Below are 22,071 nucleotides of genomic sequence, written 5' to 3'. Positions count from 1 at the left end.
GCTTTGTACGAGCCATATTTTAAGAAGTCGATGTAGTACGGATACACAAGACGGTCTAAAATGCACTATCGCGCCAAAGTTTTATTTCTCATATTGATTGACAGCTAAGGTTCAAAACAAACCATTTGATTGGTGCTAAGAAAGTAATTTCTGATTGGCTGCATAATGACATTACGCTCATTACTTTAACATTTTTATAAAATCTGTGTTTTTTGGCTACGGGAAAACGGCTGTATCTTCTGATACACAAAAGCTTTTGACTTTTTTTTTTTTTAGTAAGTAGCAGAAGGTTTGGCGAATTCCAACGATGCCAAATTTATTGCCTTACTGAAACATTAAGACCACGAATTTTTAAAAAAACTACAGTTTTACTTAAAAAAATGTACAAAATGTTCGGAACATTTTGTAATGACGCAACTCTATTGGTTAATTAGGGTGTTTCCACGAGCAGTAGGTAATTTTATGGCCTCTTTTTAAAGCTGTCTGAATTCTGTTAACTCAAACGTTGTTTTTGTACTCGTTCTGTACGCAACTATATCAATATGTCTGGACGCGGAAAAGGAGGTAAAGGATTGGGAAAAGGAGGTGCTAAACGTCACCGAAAAATTCTTCGTGATAACATTCAGGGAATCACAAAACCTGCTATTCGGCGTCTTGCTCGACGAGGTGGTGTCAAACGTATCTCTGGCCTTATCTATGAGGAAACCAGAGGTGTACTGAAGGTTTTCTTAGAGAATGTTATTCGTGATGCTGTAACCTACACAGAGCACGCTAAACGCAAGACCGTTACCGCTATGGATGTTGTTTATGCCTTAAAACGTCAAGGAAGAACTCTTTACGGATTCGGAGGTTAAGCGTTGTCATTGCTCAACAAAAACGGCTATTTTTATAGCCACAAATCTTTTAAAACATTACTTTGTGCACGCTTCCAAATTACACAATGTGTAAAGTCTTGTCACAGTTACATTTATTGCTATACGATACTATGTCATATATGACACAAAAAAAATTTAGAAATACTTTGTAGGGTTAATTTGCCTGGGAGTGTTTCCGTGAAAAGCTGGGTTAAGTTAAATGTAAGCAATAACATGGATCAATGTACTTGTCTTTTCTGCAAGTACAGCTAATAATACGTATGAAAAGTGAAGCTAATCCACACACACATGGGGAAGTATTTTAAATGTAGGCTAGTGTTCTTAAGCACATTATTTAGAAGTTTTATTAACTTCGGTTAACTTGTAGTGACGCCAAGTAAATGTTTTTTTAAAGATGTGTGGTCTTAAAAAAGACCGTTTGTGTTTGGTAGACGTTGGTTTACTTGCTGCTTGTGTATTTTGTGACGGCTTTTGTTCCTTCACTGACTGCGTGTTTTGCAAGTTCTCCAGGCAAGAGAAGACGTACTGCGGTTTGAATTTCACGAGAAGAGATGGTCGACTTTTTGTTTTGAAGAGCCAAACGCGAAGCTTCGGAAGCAATGCGCTCAAAGATGTCGTTGACAAATGAGTTCATGATGCTCATAGCTTTGCTTGAAACTCCGACATCTGGGTGAACTTGTTTCAAAACATTGTAGATGTAAATAGCATAACTTTCCTTTCTCTTTCTCTTGCGTTTCTTTTCACCAGTTCCACCAATCTTTCCTCCTTTTTTGCCGGCTCTTTTTTCACCTTTCTTGGCTACTTTAGGTGCCTGTTTTCCTCCTTTAGCTGCTGCGTCAGACATGGTTAAAAATTTTTGCTACTTAACTTGTAAAAAAGCATTAAACTGCAAGTCAAAACTTTTTGTTTATAAGTAAAAAAATCGGATCGAATTCGATCCGAAAACGCCGATACGCAATTTAATTGGTTAAAAAAAAAATCTTTTGTTTAATACTTAATTATGATTGGTTAAAAAAACATGATTTCGATCCTATTTTTATGATGAAAAAACGAGTAAAGTTTATTTCGTTAACACTTACGTTAAATATTCGTACGTTTTTGTATTAACTTACAAATCAAATCGCAGTTATGTCTGGACGTGGAAAAGGTGGAAAAGCTAAGGCTAAAGCCAAGACAAGATCCTCAAGAGCTGGACTTCAATTTCCAGTCGGTAGAGTGCATAGATTCCTTCGTAGAGGGCACTATGCTAACCGAATTGGATCTGGAGCACCAGTTTACTTAGCAGCCGTCTTGGAATATTTATCTGCTGAGATATTGGAGTTGGCTGGTAACGCAGCAAGAGACAACAAAAAAGCTAGGATTATTCCAAGACATTTACAATTGGCTGTTCGTAATGATGAAGAATTAAACAAACTTTTGAGCGGTGTAACCATTGCAGCTGGTGGTGTTTTGCCAAACATTCAAGCTGTCTTACTCCCAAAGAAGAACGACAAAGGACAGAAGAAGTAAACCGCTACACTCAGAAAACAACGGCTATTTTTATAGCCACACATCTTTAAAAAAACATTGTTTTTTTCACAAAACTATAACCTTAAAGTCTAATAGATAATCCATGCATACGCCTTGTCCTAAGTAACTCAAAGAAATTAAATAAAAAAATTTGATCACAACGTCAAAATAAATTGCACGTATTTGCACCTACTAATGTCTACGGCCATACCACGATGAACACACCCGTTCTCGTCTGATCACGGAAGTTAAGCATCGTCGGGCCGGGATAGTACTTGGATGGGGGACCGCCTGGGAACTCCCGGTGTCGTAGGCTTTTCATTTTCATTTGCTGTGATATATTTCTTGTTATAACAATTAAGGAACGTGGCGGTTGTTGAAAGTGTTTCCTATGACATTTTCCTACGACATTTTCAGGTGATAGTACGAGAAAAAAGAGCTTTCAAATGCATACAAACTCGATCTATTGCCGATCATCCAATAACCCTGACGGAATGGCAAATAAAATAAAATTCCGCCGCCTTCCGAGGACTTATATCGCAATCACGTTTCGTAACAGCCAAGCGAGGTTTTACCTTAGCGTTTAAGTCACCACCGACATTTGGCCGCGCAACTTTTCTAAGCTCATTCATTTTGACTTAAGGAGGGGGCGAGCGCGGACGCAGGCCCCCACTACCAGAAATTGTACGGTCGAGTTACTGACGTTTGCAGTAATCGCAGAGGTCAGCCCAAGCGTAGTGCAATGCAAGAGCCTCACTCTGGAAGAAAACCCTCATTGATCAGTCTTTACTTCCCCGTCAGGTAAGTATGAGTTGGAACTGCACCGTAGCATGAGGGTACCCTTCAAAGTTTGTTAATGCTTGTGGCTTGAGTGTGTTATAAACTGCCGTGTCGCGGGGCATAGGCTGTATTCTCCCCCAGTGTACGCGTTTTGTTCCCGCCGTAGACTATGCAGAGTGCCGTCGGAAAGAGGACTGCTATTATTCTTTTATTGCTTATGTGGGCCGCCATCGGTAATAGTGCAACACCAAGGCAACCCGTGGTCACGGCGTGAATGAATCCACCTCCATGACCCAAGGCCAAAAATCAGATTAATATACTGACCATTCAGAGAATGGCCTACCAGATATTAAACTGATAAGAACAGATACTACACTTGATCTTAGCCATTAGGCCGAGAAGCGATAAAGAACAAGCGTTGCCATGATAGGCATCGTCCACACACCGTAACTGCTTGTGGAGCATGTCACGTTACTGTAAAGCTTACAACTGTCACCGCGTACGGATGGACGGCGACATAGTAAAAATCACGGCTGTTGATTTAGCCGTAGGATGGAGAGCGACTGTAGCGAGTGGATGGTAACTTACATGAATGCTAACAAAGGCGACGATACTAAGTGCGTGATATTACTTTCCAATATGTCTGCGTACATTCCGTTTATCAACGCATTACGCCAGAACGTGCGCGCGCGTTACACAGTAGACCATGCAGCCGAAATGCGACAGTGCGACCCTGCCAGGAGTCGAACCTGGAATCCCCTGATTCGTAGTCAGATGCCTTATCCATTGGGCCACAGGGCCATGCTTATGACTTCGCCCCATCGTCATTTTGGCTTGCGCATTCGTTTTACTTACGACAGAATTCTTCGTGTTTGTAGCCATGAAAGAAAGGGACTTCTGTGAGTGAATTTTTTTACTGTGGTCTAATAAAAAAGTCGAAACGCAGTGCCCAATATATGAATTGCTCCTAATAGCCGGAAACAGGCCGTGTCGATGATGTAGGCCGACATACGCAACGCAAACCAAAGAACGCTTTATGAAAATCCTAACACGAGCGCGGAAGAAGCCCAAATTAACAGACTAGATGTAATGCTGAAGACCTCAAACTCCAGCAGCTTCTCTTGCAGACTATTGCGTCGTACTACAAATAAAAATTAACATGCTTTCGCATAGTCGCGGCACCCAAAACGGACATTATACGATGTACAGAAACACACATTTCTGTTTTCGCGCCAAATCAATTCCCGGGAGTGGTACTTTTACGTCCGCATACTTCGCACCGTCTTAAATTATATCTCATTTACACGGTAATGTTTAGTATACTTCTACTGTGATAACAAGCATCGTTTATCGTTGGATTGTTGTAAGAAAACATTAAAAATGAGTGAAGCAGCTTCTCCAAAGAAAATCGCACCCAAGAAGAAACCTGCTGCAAAGAAGACAGCTGATCACCCTAAATATGTGGACATGATCAAGGCTGCTATCGCTACCCTAAAGGAACGCGGTGGTTCATCTCGCCAAGCTATTACAAAATATATTCATGCAAATTACAAAGTTGCTGAAAACTCAGATCATCATCTGAAAATGGCTCTTAAACGAGGAGTAACATCAGGCGATTTGATTCAAACTAAAGGCACTGGTGCTTCTGGATCATTCAAGCTAGGTCAGGTAAAAAAAGAAAAACCTAAGAAAAAGGCCGCAGCAAAAAAGCCAACGGCAAAGAAGCCTACTGCAAAGAAAAGTACACCAAAAAAGAAGCCAGCAAAGAAGAGCACGCCAAAGAAAGCAGCAAAGAAGCCTGCCACAAAGAAAGCCTCGGCTAAGAAACCAGCAGCTAAGAAACCCACAAAGAAGCCTGTTGCTAAAAAACCTGCAGCAAAGAAGGTCAAAAAGACTCCCAAAAAGGCAGCAAAGAAGACCGCAAAAAAATAATTTGTGTGTATCTGGCTATTACATTAACAAACGGCTATTTTTATAGCCACACATTTACAAAAAAACATTATCTTGGTACAAAGTTAAACTTGTTTAAGTCACTTAAACAGTTAAAAAAGAGTAAATTTAAGATTAGATTCCCTAAGTTTAAGTATTTTCGTTTTTAAATTTCTTATTTTCTTGCTTTTACTTTTCTTGCCCTTCATATTTTTAACATTGTCAAACTTTATGTAGCATAAAATTTTTATGTAGCATAAAATTTAAACAGAAAGCAGGACAAAGTTTGATATAAAAAGCTAGCCGTAATATTTTTTATGGATGTGTGGCTATAAAAATAGCCGTTTTTTGTTTGGTAAGATGCTTAGGCACGTTCCCCACGAATTCTTCTTGCCAACTGGATGTCTTTAGGCATGATTGTAACTCGTTTTGCGTGAATGGCACACAAGTTAGTATCCTCGAACAAGCCAACAAGGTACGCTTCAGAAGCCTCTTGCAGAGCCATAACGGCTGTGCTCTGGAATCGCAGATCTGTTTTGAAGTCCTGAGCAATTTCTCGCACAAGACGCTGGAAAGGCAACTTGCGGATCAAGAGCTCGGTTGACTTCTGGTATCTTCTGATTTCTCTGAGAGCAACTGTACCAGGTCTGTAACGATGTGGTTTTTTCACTCCTCCAGTAGCTGGTGCGCTTTTCCTCGCAGCTTTAGTGGCGAGTTGTTTTCGTGGAGCCTTTCCTCCAGTAGATTTACGTGCAGTTTGCTTTGTACGAGCCATATTTTAAGAAGTCGATGTAGTACGGATACACAAGACGGTCTAAAATGCACTATCGCGCCAAAGTTTTATTTCTCATATTGATTGACAGCTAAGGTTCAAAACAAACCATTTGATTGGTGCTAAGAAAGTAATTTCTGATTGGCTGCATAATGACATTACGCTCATTACTTTAACATTTTTATAAAATCTGTGTTTTTTGGCTACGGGAAAACGGCTGTATCTTCTGATACACAAAAGCTTTTGACTTTTTTTTTTTTTAGTAAGTAGCAGAAGGTTTGGCGAATTCCAACGATGCCAAATTTATTGCCTTACTGAAACATTAAGACCACGAATTTTTAAAAAAACTACAGTTTTACTTAAAAAAATGTACAAAATGTTCGGAACATTTTGTAATGACGCAACTCTATTGGTTAATTAGGGTGTTTCCACGAGCAGTAGGTAATTTTATGGCCTCTTTTTAAAGCTGTCTGAATTCTGTTAACTCAAACGTTGTTTTTGTACTCGTTCTGTACGCAACTATATCAATATGTCTGGACGCGGAAAAGGAGGTAAAGGATTGGGAAAAGGAGGTGCTAAACGTCACCGAAAAATTCTTCGTGATAACATTCAGGGAATCACAAAACCTGCTATTCGGCGTCTTGCTCGACGAGGTGGTGTCAAACGTATCTCTGGCCTTATCTATGAGGAAACCAGAGGTGTACTGAAGGTTTTCTTAGAGAATGTTATTCGTGATGCTGTAACCTACACAGAGCACGCTAAACGCAAGACCGTTACCGCTATGGATGTTGTTTATGCCTTAAAACGTCAAGGAAGAACTCTTTACGGATTCGGAGGTTAAGCGTTGTCATTGCTCAACAAAAACGGCTATTTTTATAGCCACAAATCTTTTAAAACATTACTTTGTGCACGCTTCCAAATTACACAATGTGTAAAGTCTTGTCACAGTTACATTTATTGCTATACGATACTATGTCATATATGACACAAAAAAAATTTAGAAATACTTTGTAGGGTTAATTTGCCTGGGAGTGTTTCCGTGAAAAGCTGGGTTAAGTTAAATGTAAGCAATAACATGGATCAATGTACTTGTCTTTTCTGCAAGTACAGCTAATAATACGTATGAAAAGTGAAGCTAATCCACACACACATGGGGAAGTATTTTAAATGTAGGCTAGTGTTCTTAAGCACATTATTTAGAAGTTTTATTAACTTCGGTTAACTTGTAGTGACGCCAAGTAAATGTTTTTTTAAAGATGTGTGGTCTTAAAAAAGACCGTTTGTGTTTGGTAGACGTTGGTTTACTTGCTGCTTGTGTATTTTGTGACGGCTTTTGTTCCTTCACTGACTGCGTGTTTTGCAAGTTCTCCAGGCAAGAGAAGACGTACTGCGGTTTGAATTTCACGAGAAGAGATGGTCGACTTTTTGTTTTGAAGAGCCAAACGCGAAGCTTCGGAAGCAATGCGCTCAAAGATGTCGTTGACAAATGAGTTCATGATGCTCATAGCTTTGCTTGAAACTCCGACATCTGGGTGAACTTGTTTCAAAACATTGTAGATGTAAATAGCATAACTTTCCTTTCTCTTTCTCTTGCGTTTCTTTTCACCAGTTCCACCAATCTTTCCTCCTTTTTTGCCGGCTCTTTTTTCAACTTTCTTGGCTACTTTAGGTGCCTGTTTTCCTCCTTTAGCTGCTGCGTCAGACATGGTTAAAAATTTTTGCTACTTAACTTGTAAATAAGCATTAAACTGCAAGTCAAAACTTTTTGTTTATAAGTAAAAAAATCGGATCGAATTCGATCCGAAAACGCCGATACGCAATTTAATTGGTTAAAAAAAAAATCTTTTGTTTAATACTTAATTATGATTGGTTAAAAAAACATGATTTCGATCCTATTTTTATGATGAAAAAACGAGTAAAGTTTATTTCGTTAACACTTACGTTAAATATTCGTACGTTTTTGTATTAACTTACAAATCAAATCGCAGTTATGTCTGGACGTGGAAAAGGTGGAAAAGCTAAGGCTAAAGCCAAGACAAGATCCTCAAGAGCTGGACTTCAATTTCCAGTCGGTAGAGTGCATAGATTCCTTCGTAGAGGGCACTATGCTAACCGAATTGGATCTGGAGCACCAGTTTACTTAGCAGCCGTCTTGGAATATTTATCTGCTGAGATATTGGAGTTGGCTGGTAACGCAGCAAGAGACAACAAAAAAGCTAGGATTATTCCAAGACATTTACAATTGGCTGTTCGTAATGATGAAGAATTAAACAAACTTTTGAGCGGTGTAACCATTGCAGCTGGTGGTGTTTTGCCAAACATTCAAGCTGTCTTACTCCCAAAGAAGAACGACAAAGGACAGAAGAAGTAAACCGCTACACTCAGAAAACAACGGCTATTTTTATAGCCACACATCTTTAAAAAAACATTGTTTTTTTCACAAAACTATAACCTTAAAGTCTAATAGATAATCCATGCATACGCCTTGTCCTAAGTAACTCAAAGAAATTAAATAAAAAAATTTGATCACAACGTCAAAATAAATTGCACGTATTTGCACCTACTAATGTCTACGGCCATACCACGATGAACACACCCGTTCTCGTCTGATCACGGAAGTTAAGCATCGTCGGGCCGGGATAGTACTTGGATGGGGGACCGCCTGGGAACTCCCGGTGTCGTAGGCTTTTCATCTTCATTTGCTGTGATATATTTCTTGTTATAACAATTAAGGAACGTGGCGGTTGTTGAAAGTGTTTCCTATGACATTTTCCTACGACATTTTCAGGTGATAGTACGAGAAAAAAGAGCTTTCAAATGCATACAAACTCGATCTATTGCCGATCATCCAATAACCCTGACGGAATGGCAAATAAAATAAAATTCCGCCGCCTTCCGAGGACTTATATCGCAATCACGTTTCGTAACAGCCAAGCGAGGTTTTACCTTAGCGTTTAAGTCACCACCGACATTTGGCCGCGCAACTTTTCTAAGCTCATTCATTTTGACTTAAGGAGGGGGCGAGCGCGGACGCAGGCCCCCACTACCAGAAATTGTACGGTCGAGTTACTGACGTTTGCAGTAATCGCAGAGGTCAGCCCAAGCGTAGTGCAATGCAAGAGCCTCACTCTGGAAGAAAACCCTCATTGATCAGTCTTTACTTCCCCGTCAGGTAAGTATGAGTTGGAACTGCACCGTAGCATGAGGGTACCCTTCAAAGTTTGTTAATGCTTGTGGCTTGAGTGTGTTATAAACTGCCGTGTCGCGGGGCATAGGCTGTATTCTCCCCCAGTGTACGCGTTTTGTTCCCGCCGTAGACTATGCAGAGTGCCGTCGGAAAGAGGACTGCTATTATTCTTTTATTGCTTATGTGGGCCGCCATCGGTAATAGTGCAACACCAAGGCAACCCGTGGTCACGGCGTGAATGAATCCACCTCCATGACCCAAGGCCAAAAATCAGATTAATATACTGACCATTCAGAGAATGGCCTACCAGATATTAAACTGATAAGAACAGATACTACACTTGATCTTAGCCATTAGGCCGAGAAGCGATAAAGAACAAGCGTTGCCATGATAGGCATCGTCCACACACCGTAACTGCTTGTGGAGCATGTCACGTTACTGTAAAGCTTACAACTGTCACCGCGTACGGATGGACGGCGACATAGTAAAAATCACGGCTGTTGATTTAGCCGTAGGATGGAGAGCGACTGTAGCGAGTGGATGGTAACTTACATGAATGCTAACAAAGGCGACGATACTAAGTGCGTGATATTACTTTCCAATATGTCTGCGTACATTCCGTTTATCAACGCATTACGCCAGAACGTGCGCGCGCGTTACACAGTAGACCATGCAGCCGAAATGCGACAGTGCGACCCTGCCAGGAGTCGAACCTGGAATCCCCTGATTCGTAGTCAGATGCCTTATCCATTGGGCCACAGGGCCATGCTTATGACTTCGCCCCATCGTCATTTTGGCTTGCGCATTCGTTTTACTTACGACAGAATTCTTCGTGTTTGTAGCCATGAAAGAAAGGGACTTCTGTGAGTGAATTTTTTTACTGTGGTCTAATAAAAAAGTCGAAACGCAGTGCCCAATATATGAATTGCTCCTAATAGCCGGAAACAGGCCGTGTCGATGATGTAGGCCGACATACGCAACGCAAACCAAAGAACGCTTTATGAAAATCCTAACACGAGCGCGGAAGAAGCCCAAATTAACAGACTAGATGTAATGCTGAAGACCTCAAACTCCAGCAGCTTCTCTTGCAGACTATTGCGTCGTACTACAAATAAAAATTAACATGCTTTCGCATAGTCGCGGCACCCAAAACGGACATTATACGATGTACAGAAACACACATTTCTGTTTTCGCGCCAAATCAATTCCCGGGAGTGGTACTTTTACGTCCGCATACTTCGCACCGTCTTAAATTATATCTCATTTACACGGTAATGTTTAGTATACTTCTACTGTGATAACAAGCATCGTTTATCGTTGGATTGTTGTAAGAAAACATTAAAAATGAGTGAAGCAGCTTCTCCAAAGAAAATCGCACCCAAGAAGAAACCTGCTGCAAAGAAGACAGCTGATCACCCTAAATATGTGGACATGATCAAGGCTGCTATCGCTACCCTAAAGGAACGCGGTGGTTCATCTCGCCAAGCTATTACAAAATATATTCATGCAAATTACAAAGTTGCTGAAAACTCAGATCATCATCTGAAAATGGCTCTTAAACGAGGAGTAACATCAGGCGATTTGATTCAAACTAAAGGCACTGGTGCTTCTGGATCATTCAAGCTAGGTCAGGTAAAAAAAGAAAAACCTAAGAAAAAGGCCGCAGCAAAAAAGCCAACGGCAAAGAAGCCTACTGCAAAGAAAAGTACACCAAAAAAGAAGCCAGCAAAGAAGAGCACGCCAAAGAAAGCAGCAAAGAAGCCTGCCACAAAGAAAGCCTCGGCTAAGAAACCAGCAGCTAAGAAACCCACAAAGAAGCCTGTTGCTAAAAAACCTGCAGCAAAGAAGGTCAAAAAGACTCCCAAAAAGGCAGCAAAGAAGACCGCAAAAAAATAATTTGTGTGTATCTGGCTATTACATTAACAAACGGCTATTTTTATAGCCACACATTTACAAAAAAACATTATCTTGGTACAAAGTTAAACTTGTTTAAGTCACTTAAACAGTTAAAAAAGAGTAAATTTAAGATTAGATTCCCTAAGTTTAAGTATTTTCGTTTTTAAATTTCTTATTTTCTTGCTTTTACTTTTCTTGCCCTTCATATTTTTAACATTGTCAAACTTTATGTAGCATAAAATTTTTATGTAGCATAAAATTTAAACAGAAAGCAGGACAAAGTTTGATATAAAAAGCTAGCCGTAATATTTTTTATGGATGTGTGGCTATAAAAATAGCCGTTTTTTGTTTGGTAAGATGCTTAGGCACGTTCCCCACGAATTCTTCTTGCCAACTGGATGTCTTTAGGCATGATTGTAACTCGTTTTGCGTGAATGGCACACAAGTTAGTATCCTCGAACAAGCCAACAAGGTACGCTTCAGAAGCCTCTTGCAGAGCCATAACGGCTGTGCTCTGGAATCGCAGATCTGTTTTGAAGTCCTGAGCAATTTCTCGCACAAGACGCTGGAAAGGCAACTTGCGGATCAAGAGCTCGGTTGACTTCTGGTATCTTCTGATTTCTCTGAGAGCAACTGTACCAGGTCTGTAACGATGTGGTTTTTTCACTCCTCCAGTAGCTGGTGCGCTTTTCCTCGCAGCTTTAGTGGCGAGTTGTTTTCGTGGAGCCTTTCCTCCAGTAGATTTACGTGCAGTTTGCTTTGTACGAGCCATATTTTAAGAAGTCGATGTAGTACGGATACACAAGACGGTCTAAAATGCACTATCGCGCCAAAGTTTTATTTCTCATATTGATTGACAGCTAAGGTTCAAAACAAACCATTTGATTGGTGCTAAGAAAGTAATTTCTGATTGGCTGCATAATGACATTACGCTCATTACTTTAACATTTTTATAAAATCTGTGTTTTTTGGCTACGGGAAAACGGCTGTATCTTCTGATACACAAAAGCTTTTGACTTTTTTTTTTTTTAGTAAGTAGCAGAAGGTTTGGCGAATTCCAACGATGCCAAATTTATTGCCTTACTGAAACATTAAGACCACGAATTTTTAAAAAAACTACAGTTTTACTTAAAAAAATGTACAAAATGTTCGGAACATTTTGTAATGACGCAACTCTATTGGTTAATTAGGGTGTTTCCACGAGCAGTAGGTAATTTTATGGCCTCTTTTTAAAGCTGTCTGAATTCTGTTAACTCAAACGTTGTTTTTGTACTCGTTCTGTACGCAACTATATCAATATGTCTGGACGCGGAAAAGGAGGTAAAGGATTGGGAAAAGGAGGTGCTAAACGTCACCGAAAAATTCTTCGTGATAACATTCAGGGAATCACAAAACCTGCTATTCGGCGTCTTGCTCGACGAGGTGGTGTCAAACGTATCTCTGGCCTTATCTATGAGGAAACCAGAGGTGTACTGAAGGTTTTCTTAGAGAATGTTATTCGTGATGCTGTAACCTACACAGAGCACGCTAAACGCAAGACCGTTACCGCTATGGATGTTGTTTATGCCTTAAAACGTCAAGGAAGAACTCTTTACGGATTCGGAGGTTAAGCGTTGTCATTGCTCAACAAAAACGGCTATTTTTATAGCCACAAATCTTTTAAAACATTACTTTGTGCACGCTTCCAAATTACACAATGTGTAAAGTCTTGTCACAGTTACATTTATTGCTATACGATACTATGTCATATATGACACAAAAAAAATTTAGAAATACTTTGTAGGGTTAATTTGCCTGGGAGTGTTTCCGTGAAAAGCTGGGTTAAGTTAAATGTAAGCAATAACATGGATCAATGTACTTGTCTTTTCTGCAAGTACAGCTAATAATACGTATGAAAAGTGAAGCTAATCCACACACACATGGGGAAGTATTTTAAATGTAGGCTAGTGTTCTTAAGCACATTATTTAGAAGTTTTATTAACTTCGGTTAACTTGTAGTGACGCCAAGTAAATGTTTTTTTAAAGATGTGTGGTCTTAAAAAAGACCGTTTGTGTTTGGTAGACGTTGGTTTACTTGCTGCTTGTGTATTTTGTGACGGCTTTTGTTCCTTCACTGACTGCGTGTTTTGCAAGTTCTCCAGGCAAGAGAAGACGTACTGCGGTTTGAATTTCACGAGAAGAGATGGTCGACTTTTTGTTTTGAAGAGCCAAACGCGAAGCTTCGGAAGCAATGCGCTCAAAGATGTCGTTGACAAATGAGTTCATGATGCTCATAGCTTTGCTTGAAACTCCGACATCTGGGTGAACTTGTTTCAAAACATTGTAGATGTAAATAGCATAACTTTCCTTTCTCTTTCTCTTGCGTTTCTTTTCACCAGTTCCACCAATCTTTCCTCCTTTTTTGCCGGCTCTTTTTTCACCTTTCTTGGCTACTTTAGGTGCCTGTTTTCCTCCTTTAGCTGCTGCGTCAGACATGGTTAAAAATTTTTGCTACTTAACTTGTAAATAAGCATTAAACTGCAAGTCAAAACTTTTTGTTTATAAGTAAAAAAATCGGATCGAATTCGATCCGAAAACGCCGATACGCAATTTAATTGGTTAAAAAAAAAATCTTTTGTTTAATACTTAATTATGATTGGTTAAAAAAACATGATTTCGATCCTATTTTTATGATGAAAAAACGAGTAAAGTTTATTTCGTTAACACTTACGTTAAATATTCGTACGTTTTTGTATTAACTTACAAATCAAATCGCAGTTATGTCTGGACGTGGAAAAGGTGGAAAAGCTAAGGCTAAAGCCAAGACAAGATCCTCAAGAGCTGGACTTCAATTTCCAGTCGGTAGAGTGCATAGATTCCTTCGTAGAGGGCACTATGCTAACCGAATTGGATCTGGAGCACCAGTTTACTTAGCAGCCGTCTTGGAATATTTATCTGCTGAGATATTGGAGTTGGCTGGTAACGCAGCAAGAGACAACAAAAAAGCTAGGATTATTCCAAGACATTTACAATTGGCTGTTCGTAATGATGAAGAATTAAACAAACTTTTGAGCGGTGTAACCATTGCAGCTGGTGGTGTTTTGCCAAACATTCAAGCTGTCTTACTCCCAAAGAAGAACGACAAAGGACAGAAGAAGTAAACCGCTACACTCAGAAAACAACGGCTATTTTTATAGCCACACATCTTTAAAAAAACATTGTTTTTTTCACAAAACTATAACCTTAAAGTCTAATAGATAATCCATGCATACGCCTTGTCCTAAGTAACTCAAAGAAATTAAATAAAAAAATTTGATCACAACGTCAAAATAAATTGCACGTATTTGCACCTACTAATGTCTACGGCCATACCACGATGAACACACCCGTTCTCGTCTGATCACGGAAGTTAAGCATCGTCGGGCCGGGATAGTACTTGGATGGGGGACCGCCTGGGAACTCCCGGTGTCGTAGGCTTTTCATTTTCATTTGCTGTGATATATTTCTTGTTATAACAATTAAGGAACGTGGCGGTTGTTGAAAGTGTTTCCTATGACATTTTCCTACGACATTTTCAGGTGATAGTACGAGAAAAAAGAGCTTTCAAATGCATACAAACTCGATCTATTGCCGATCATCCAATAACCCTGACGGAATGGCAAATAAAATAAAATTCCGCCGCCTTCCGAGGACTTATATCGCAATCACGTTTCGTAACAGCCAAGCGAGGTTTTACCTTAGCGTTTAAGTCACCACCGACATTTGGCCGCGCAACTTTTCTAAGCTCATTCATTTTGACTTAAGGAGGGGGCGAGCGCGGACGCAGGCCCCCACTACCAGAAATTGTACGGTCGAGTTACTGACGTTTGCAGTAATCGCAGAGGTCAGCCCAAGCGTAGTGCAATGCAAGAGCCTCACTCTGGAAGAAAACCCTCATTGATCAGTCTTTACTTCCCCGTCAGGTAAGTATGAGTTGGAACTGCACCGTAGCATGAGGGTACCCTTCAAAGTTTGTTAATGCTTGTGGCTTGAGTGTGTTATAAACTGCCGTGTCGCGGGGCATAGGCTGTATTCTCCCCCAGTGTACGCGTTTTGTTCCCGCCGTAGACTATGCAGAGTGCCGTCGGAAAGAGGACTGCTATTATTCTTTTATTGCTTATGTGGGCCGCCATCGGTAATAGTGCAACACCAAGGCAACCCGTGGTCACGGCGTGAATGAATCCACCTCCATGACCCAAGGCCAAAAATCAGATTAATATACTGACCATTCAGAGAATGGCCTACCAGATATTAAACTGATAAGAACAGATACTACACTTGATCTTAGCCATTAGGCCGAGAAGCGATAAAGAACAAGCGTTGCCATGATAGGCATCGTCCACACACCGTAACTGCTTGTGGAGCATGTCACGTTACTGTAAAGCTTACAACTGTCACCGCGTACGGATGGACGGCGACATAGTAAAAATCACGGCTGTTGATTTAGCCGTAGGATGGAGAGCGACTGTAGCGAGTGGATGGTAACTTACATGAATGCTAACAATGGCGACGATACTAAGTGCGTGATATTACTTTCCAATATGTCTGCGTACATTCCGTTTATCAACGCATTACGCCAGAACGTGCGCGCGCGTTACACAGTAGACCATGCAGCCGAAATGCGACAGTGCGACCCTGCCAGGAGTCGAACCTGGAATCCCCTGATTCGTAGTCAGATGCCTTATCCATTGGGCCACAGGGCCATGCTTATGACTTCGCCCCATCGTCATTTTGGCTTGCGCATTCGTTTTACTTACGACAGAATTCTTCGTGTTTGTAGCCATGAAAGAAAGGGACTTCTGTGAGTGAATTTTTTTACTGTGGTCTAATAAAAAAGTCGAAACGCAGTGCCCAATATATGAATTGCTCCTAATAGCCGGAAACAGGCCGTGTCGATGATGTAGGCCGACATACGCAACGCAAACCAAAGAACGCTTTATGAAAATCCTAACACGAGCGCGGAAGAAGCCCAAATTAACAGACTAGATGTAATGCTGAAGACCTCAAACTCCAGCAGCTTCTCTTGCAGACTATTGCGTCGTACTACAAATAAAAATTAACATGCTTTCGCATAGTCGCGGCACCCAAAACGGACATTATACGATGTACAGAAACACACATTTCTGTTTTCGCGCCAAATCAATTCCCGGGAGTGGTACTTTTACGTCCGCATACTTCGCACCGTCTTAAATTATATCTCATTTACACGGTAATGTTTAGTATACTTCTACTGTGATAACAAGCATCGTTTATCGTTGGATTGTTGTAAGAAAACATTAAAAATGAGTGAAGCAGCTTCTCCAAAGAAAATCGCACCCAAGAAGAAACCTGCTGCAAAGAAGACAGCTGATCACCCTAAATATGTGGACATGATCAAGGCTGCTATCGCTACCCTAAAGGAACGCGGTGGTTCATCTCGCCAAGCTATTACAAAATATATTCATGCAAATTACAAAGTTGCTGAAAACTCAGATCATCATCTGAAAATGGCTCTTAAACGAGGAGTAACATCAGGCGATTTGATTCAAACTAAAGGCACTGGTGCTTCTGGATCATTCAAGCTAGGTCAGGTAAAAAAAGAAAAACCTAAGAAAAAGGCCGCAGCAAAAAAGCCAACGGCAAAGAAGCCTACTGCAAAGAAAAGTACACCAAAAAAGAAGCCAGCAAAGAAGAGCACGCCAAAGAAAGCAGCAAAGAAGCCTGCCACAAAGAAAGCCTCGGCTAAGAAACCAGCAGCTAAGAAACCCACAAAGAAGCCTGTTGCTAAAAAACCTGCAGCAAAGAAGGTCAAAAAGACTCCCAAAAAGGCAGCAAAGAAGACCGCAAAAAAATAATTTGTGTGTATCTGGCTATTACATTAACAAACGGCTATTTTTATAGCCACACATTTACAAAAAAACATTATCTTGGTACAAAGTTAAACTTGTTTAAGTCACTTAAACAGTTAAAAAAGAGTAAATTTAAGATTAGATTCCCTAAGTTTAAGTATTTTCGTTTTTAAATTTCTTATTTTCTTGCTTTTACTTTTCTTGCCCTTCATATTTTTAACATTGTCAAACTTTATGTAGCATAAAATTTTTATGTAGCATAAAATTTAAACAGAAAGCAGGACAAAGTTTGATATAAAAAGCTAGCCGTAATATTTTTTATGGATGTGTGGCTATAAAAATAGCCGTTTTTTGTTTGGTAAGATGCTTAGGCACGTTCCCCACGAATTCTTCTTGCCAACTGGATGTCTTTAGGCATGATTGTAACTCGTTTTGCGTGAATGGCACACAAGTTAGTATCCTCGAACAAGCCAACAAGGTACGCTTCAGAAGCCTCTTGCAGAGCCATAACGGCTGTGCTCTGGAATCGCAGATCTGTTTTGAAGTCCTGAGCAATTTCTCGCACAAGACGCTGGAAAGGCAACTTGCGGATCAAGAGCTCGGTTGACTTCTGGTATCTTCTGATTTCTCTGAGAGCAACTGTACCAGGTCTGTAACGATGTGGTTTTTTCACTCCTCCAGTAGCTGGTGCGCTTTTCCTCGCAGCTTTAGTGGCGAGTTGTTTTCGTGGAGCCTTTCCTCCAGTAGATTTACGTGCAGTTTGCTTTGTACGAGCCATATTTTAAGAAGTCGATGTAGTACGGATACACAAGACGGTCTAAAATGCACTATCGCGCCAAAGTTTTATTTCTCATATTGATTGACAGCTAAGGTTCAAAACAAACCATTTGATTGGTGCTAAGAAAGTAATTTCTGATTGGCTGCATAATGACATTACGCTCATTACTTTAACATTTTTATAAAATCTGTGTTTTTTGGCTACGGGAAAACGGCTGTATCTTCTGATACACAAAAGCTTTTGACTTTTTTTTTTTTTAGTAAGTAGCAGAAGGTTTGGCGAATTCCAACGATGCCAAATTTATTGCCTTACTGAAACATTAAGACCACGAATTTTTAAAAAAACTACAGTTTTACTTAAAAAAATGTACAAAATGTTCGGAACATTTTGTAATGACGCAACTCTATTGGTTAATTAGGGTGTTTCCACGAGCAGTAGGTAATTTTATGGCCTCTTTTTAAAGCTGTCTGAATTCTGTTAACTCAAACGTTGTTTTTGTACTCGTTCTGTACGCAACTATATCAATATGTCTGGACGCGGAAAAGGAGGTAAAGGATTGGGAAAAGGAGGTGCTAAACGTCACCGAAAAATTCTTCGTGATAACATTCAGGGAATCACAAAACCTGCTATTCGGCGTCTTGCTCGACGAGGTGGTGTCAAACGTATCTCTGGCCTTATCTATGAGGAAACCAGAGGTGTACTGAAGGTTTTCTTAGAGAATGTTATTCGTGATGCTGTAACCTACACAGAGCACGCTAAACGCAAGACCGTTACCGCTATGGATGTTGTTTATGCCTTAAAACGTCAAGGAAGAACTCTTTACGGATTCGGAGGTTAAGCGTTGTCATTGCTCAACAAAAACGGCTATTTTTATAGCCACAAATCTTTTAAAACATTACTTTGTGCACGCTTCCAAATTACACAATGTGTAAAGTCTTGTCACAGTTACATTTATTGCTATACGATACTATGTCATATATGACACAAAAAAAATTTAGAAATACTTTGTAGGGTTAATTTGCCTGGGAGTGTTTCCGTGAAAAGCTGGGTTAAGTTAAATGTAAGCAATAACATGGATCAATGTACTTGTCTTTTCTGCAAGTACAGCTAATAATACGTATGAAAAGTGAAGCTAATCCACACACACATGGGGAAGTATTTTAAATGTAGGCTAGTGTTCTTAAGCACATTATTTAGAAGTTTTATTAACTTCGGTTAACTTGTAGTGACGCCAAGTAAATGTTTTTTTAAAGATGTGTGGTCTTAAAAAAGACCGTTTGTGTTTGGTAGACGTTGGTTTACTTGCTGCTTGTGTATTTTGTGACGGCTTTTGTTCCTTCACTGACTGCGTGTTTTGCAAGTTCTCCAGGCAAGAGAAGACGTACTGCGGTTTGAATTTCACGAGAAGAGATGGTCGACTTTTTGTTTTGAAGAGCCAAACGCGAAGCTTCGGAAGCAATGCGCTCAAAGATGTCGTTGACAAATGAGTTCATGATGCTCATAGCTTTGCTTGAAACTCCGACATCTGGGTGAACTTGTTTCAAAACATTGTAGATGTAAATAGCATAACTTTCCTTTCTCTTTCTCTTGCGTTTCTTTTCACCAGTTCCACCAATCTTTCCTCCTTTTTTGCCGGCTCTTTTTTCACCTTTCTTGGCTACTTTAGGTGCCTGTTTTCCTCCTTTAGCTGCTGCGTCAGACATGGTTAAAAATTTTTGCTACTTAACTTGTAAATAAGCATTAAACTGCAAGTCAAAACTTTTTGTTTATAAGTAAAAAAATCGGATCGAATTCGATCCGAAAACGCCGATACGCAATTTAATTGGTTAAAAAAAAAATCTTTTGTTTAATACTTAATTATGATTGGTTAAAAAAACATGATTTCGATCCTATTTTTATGATGAAAAAACGAGTAAAGTTTATTTCGTTAACACTTACGTTAAATATTCGTACGTTTTTGTATTAACTTACAAATCAAATCGCAGTTATGTCTGGACGTGGAAAAGGTGGAAAAGCTAAGGCTAAAGCCAAGACAAGATCCTCAAGAGCTGGACTTCAATTTCCAGTCGGTAGAGTGCATAGATTCCTTCGTAGAGGGCACTATGCTAACCGAATTGGATCTGGAGCACCAGTTTACTTAGCAGCCGTCTTGGAATATTTATCTGCTGAGATATTGGAGTTGGCTGGTAACGCAGCAAGAGACAACAAAAAAGCTAGGATTATTCCAAGACATTTACAATTGGCTGTTCGTAATGATGAAGAATTAAACAAACTTTTGAGCGGTGTAACCATTGCAGCTGGTGGTGTTTTGCCAAACATTCAAGCTGTCTTACTCCCAAAGAAGAACGACAAAGGACAGAAGAAGTAAACCGCTACACTCAGAAAACAACGGCTATTTTTATAGCCACACATCTTTAAAAAAACATTGTTTTTTTCACAAAACTATAACCTTAAAGTCTAATAGATAATCCATGCATACGCCTTGTCCTAAGTAACTCAAAGAAATTAAATAAAAAAATTTGATCACAACGTCAAAATAAATTGCACGTATTTGCACCTACTAATGTCTACGGCCATACCACGATGAACACACCCGTTCTCGTCTGATCACGGAAGTTAAGCATCGTCGGGCCGGGATAGTACTTGGATGGGGGACCGCCTGGGAACTCCCGGTGTCGTAGGCTTTTCATTTTCATTTGCTGTGATATATTTCTTGTTATAACAATTAAGGAACGTGGCGGTTGTTGAAAGTGTTTCCTATGACATTTTCCTACGACATTTTCAGGTGATAGTACGAGAAAAAAGAGCTTTCAAATGCATACAAACTCGATCTATTGCCGATCATCCAATAACCCTGACGGAATGGCAAATAAAATAAAATTCCGCCGCCTTCCGAGGACTTATATCGCAATCACGTTTCGTAACAGCCAAGCGAGGTTTTACCTTAGCGTTTAAGTCACCACCGACATTTGGCCGCGCAACTTTTCTAAGCTCATTCATTTTGACTTAAGGAGGGGGCGAGCGCGGACGCAGGCCCCCACTACCAGAAATTGTACGGTCGAGTTACTGACGTTTGCAGTAATCGCAGAGGTCAGCCCAAGCGTAGTGCAATGCAAGAGCCTCACTCTGGAAGAAAACCCTCATTGATCAGTCTTTACTTCCCCGTCAGGTAAGTATGAGTTGGAACTGCACCGTAGCATGAGGGTACCCTTCAAAGTTTGTTAATGCTTGTGGCTTGAGTGTGTTATAAACTGCCGTGTCGCGGGGCATAGGCTGTATTCTCCCCCAGTGTACGCGTTTTGTTCCCGCCGTAGACTATGCAGAGTGCCGTCGGAAAGAGGACTGCTATTATTCTTTTATTGCTTATGTGGGCCGCCATCGGTAATAGTGCAACACCAAGGCAACCCGTGGTCACGGCGTGAATGAATCCACCTCCATGACCCAAGGCCAAAAATCAGATTAATATACTGACCATTCAGAGAATGGCCTACCAGATATTAAACTGATAAGAACAGATACTACACTTGATCTTAGCCATTAGGCCGAGAAGCGATAAAGAACAAGCGTTGCCATGATAGGCATCGTCCACACACCGTAACTGCTTGTGGAGCATGTCACGTTACTGTAAAGCTTACAACTGTCACCGCGTACGGATGGACGGCGACATAGTAAAAATCACGGCTGTTGATTTAGCCGTAGGATGGAGAGCGACTGTAGCGAGTGGATGGTAACTTACATGAATGCTAACAAAGGCGACGATACTAAGTGCGTGATATTACTTTCCAATATGTCTGCGTACATTCCGTTTATCAACGCATTACGCCAGAACGTGCGCGCGCGTTACACAGTAGACCATGCAGCCGAAATGCGACAGTGCGACCCTGCCAGGAGTCGAACCTGGAATCCCCTGATTCGTAGTCAGATGCCTTATCCATTGGGCCACAGGGCCATGCTTATGACTTCGCCCCATCGTCATTTTGGCTTGCGCATTCGTTTTACTTACGACAGAATTCTTCGTGTTTGTAGCCATGAAAGAAAGGGACTTCTGTGAGTGAATTTTTTTACTGTGGTCTAATAAAAAAGTCGAAACGCAGTGCCCAATATATGAATTGCTCCTAATAGCCGGAAACAGGCCGTGTCGATGATGTAGGCCGACATACGCAACGCAAACCAAAGAACGCTTTATGAAAATCCTAACACGAGCGCGGAAGAAGCCCAAATTAACAGACTAGATGTAATGCTGAAGACCTCAAACTCCAGCAGCTTCTCTTGCAGACTATTGCGTCGTACTACAAATAAAAATTAACATGCTTTCGCATAGTCGCGGCACCCAAAACGGACATTATACGATGTACAGAAACACACATTTCTGTTTTCGCGCCAAATCAATTCCCGGGAGTGGTACTTTTACGTCCGCATACTTCGCACCGTCTTAAATTATATCTCATTTACACGGTAATGTTTAGTATACTTCTACTGTGATAACAAGCATCGTTTAT

The 22,071-nt window shown here is 40.4% G+C and overlaps 12 non-coding genes across 12 annotated transcripts; 4 read left to right on the top strand and 8 right to left on the bottom strand.

Annotated features, from left to right (window-relative positions):
• Nucleotides 1-2,581: 2,581 nt before the first annotated feature.
• Nucleotides 2,582-2,700, top strand: LOC130660213 (5S ribosomal RNA). Its single transcript, XR_008987413.1, has one exon. It is a non-coding gene; the product is annotated as a 5S ribosomal RNA (ribosomal RNA).
• Nucleotides 2,701-3,028: 328 nt separating this feature from the next.
• LOC130659673 (U1 spliceosomal RNA) lies at nt 3,029-3,193 on the bottom strand. The gene has a single exon (XR_008986878.1). It is a non-coding gene; the product is annotated as a U1 spliceosomal RNA (small nuclear RNA).
• A 185-nt stretch (nt 3,194-3,378) lies between these two features.
• Nucleotides 3,379-3,570, bottom strand: LOC130660731 (U2 spliceosomal RNA). The gene has a single exon (XR_008987928.1). It is a non-coding gene; the product is annotated as a U2 spliceosomal RNA (small nuclear RNA).
• Nucleotides 3,571-8,433: 4,863 nt separating this feature from the next.
• Nucleotides 8,434-8,552, top strand: LOC130660201 (5S ribosomal RNA). The gene has a single exon (XR_008987401.1). It is a non-coding gene; the product is annotated as a 5S ribosomal RNA (ribosomal RNA).
• Nucleotides 8,553-8,880: 328 nt separating this feature from the next.
• LOC130659672 (U1 spliceosomal RNA) lies at nt 8,881-9,045 on the bottom strand. Its single transcript, XR_008986877.1, has one exon. It is a non-coding gene; the product is annotated as a U1 spliceosomal RNA (small nuclear RNA).
• A 185-nt stretch (nt 9,046-9,230) lies between these two features.
• On the bottom strand, nt 9,231-9,422 carry LOC130660728 (U2 spliceosomal RNA). The gene has a single exon (XR_008987926.1). It is a non-coding gene; the product is annotated as a U2 spliceosomal RNA (small nuclear RNA).
• Nucleotides 9,423-14,285: 4,863 nt separating this feature from the next.
• On the top strand, nt 14,286-14,404 carry LOC130660187 (5S ribosomal RNA). Its single transcript, XR_008987388.1, has one exon. It is a non-coding gene; the product is annotated as a 5S ribosomal RNA (ribosomal RNA).
• A 328-nt stretch (nt 14,405-14,732) lies between these two features.
• On the bottom strand, nt 14,733-14,897 carry LOC130659670 (U1 spliceosomal RNA). Its single transcript, XR_008986874.1, has one exon. It is a non-coding gene; the product is annotated as a U1 spliceosomal RNA (small nuclear RNA).
• A 185-nt stretch (nt 14,898-15,082) lies between these two features.
• Nucleotides 15,083-15,274, bottom strand: LOC130660727 (U2 spliceosomal RNA). The gene has a single exon (XR_008987925.1). It is a non-coding gene; the product is annotated as a U2 spliceosomal RNA (small nuclear RNA).
• Nucleotides 15,275-20,137: 4,863 nt separating this feature from the next.
• On the top strand, nt 20,138-20,256 carry LOC130660175 (5S ribosomal RNA). Its single transcript, XR_008987376.1, has one exon. It is a non-coding gene; the product is annotated as a 5S ribosomal RNA (ribosomal RNA).
• A 328-nt stretch (nt 20,257-20,584) lies between these two features.
• On the bottom strand, nt 20,585-20,749 carry LOC130659669 (U1 spliceosomal RNA). Its single transcript, XR_008986873.1, has one exon. It is a non-coding gene; the product is annotated as a U1 spliceosomal RNA (small nuclear RNA).
• Nucleotides 20,750-20,934: 185 nt separating this feature from the next.
• On the bottom strand, nt 20,935-21,126 carry LOC130660726 (U2 spliceosomal RNA). Its single transcript, XR_008987924.1, has one exon. It is a non-coding gene; the product is annotated as a U2 spliceosomal RNA (small nuclear RNA).
• Nucleotides 21,127-22,071: the final 945 nt, after the last annotated feature.

This window comes from Hydractinia symbiolongicarpus, chromosome 9, assembly GCF_029227915.1.
Source record: "Hydractinia symbiolongicarpus strain clone_291-10 chromosome 9, HSymV2.1, whole genome shotgun sequence".
Lineage (NCBI taxonomy): Eukaryota > Metazoa > Cnidaria > Hydrozoa > Anthoathecata > Hydractiniidae > Hydractinia > Hydractinia symbiolongicarpus.
The sequence above is the reverse complement of the archived record's forward strand: the minus strand, read 5'-3'. Positions and strand labels throughout refer to the sequence as shown.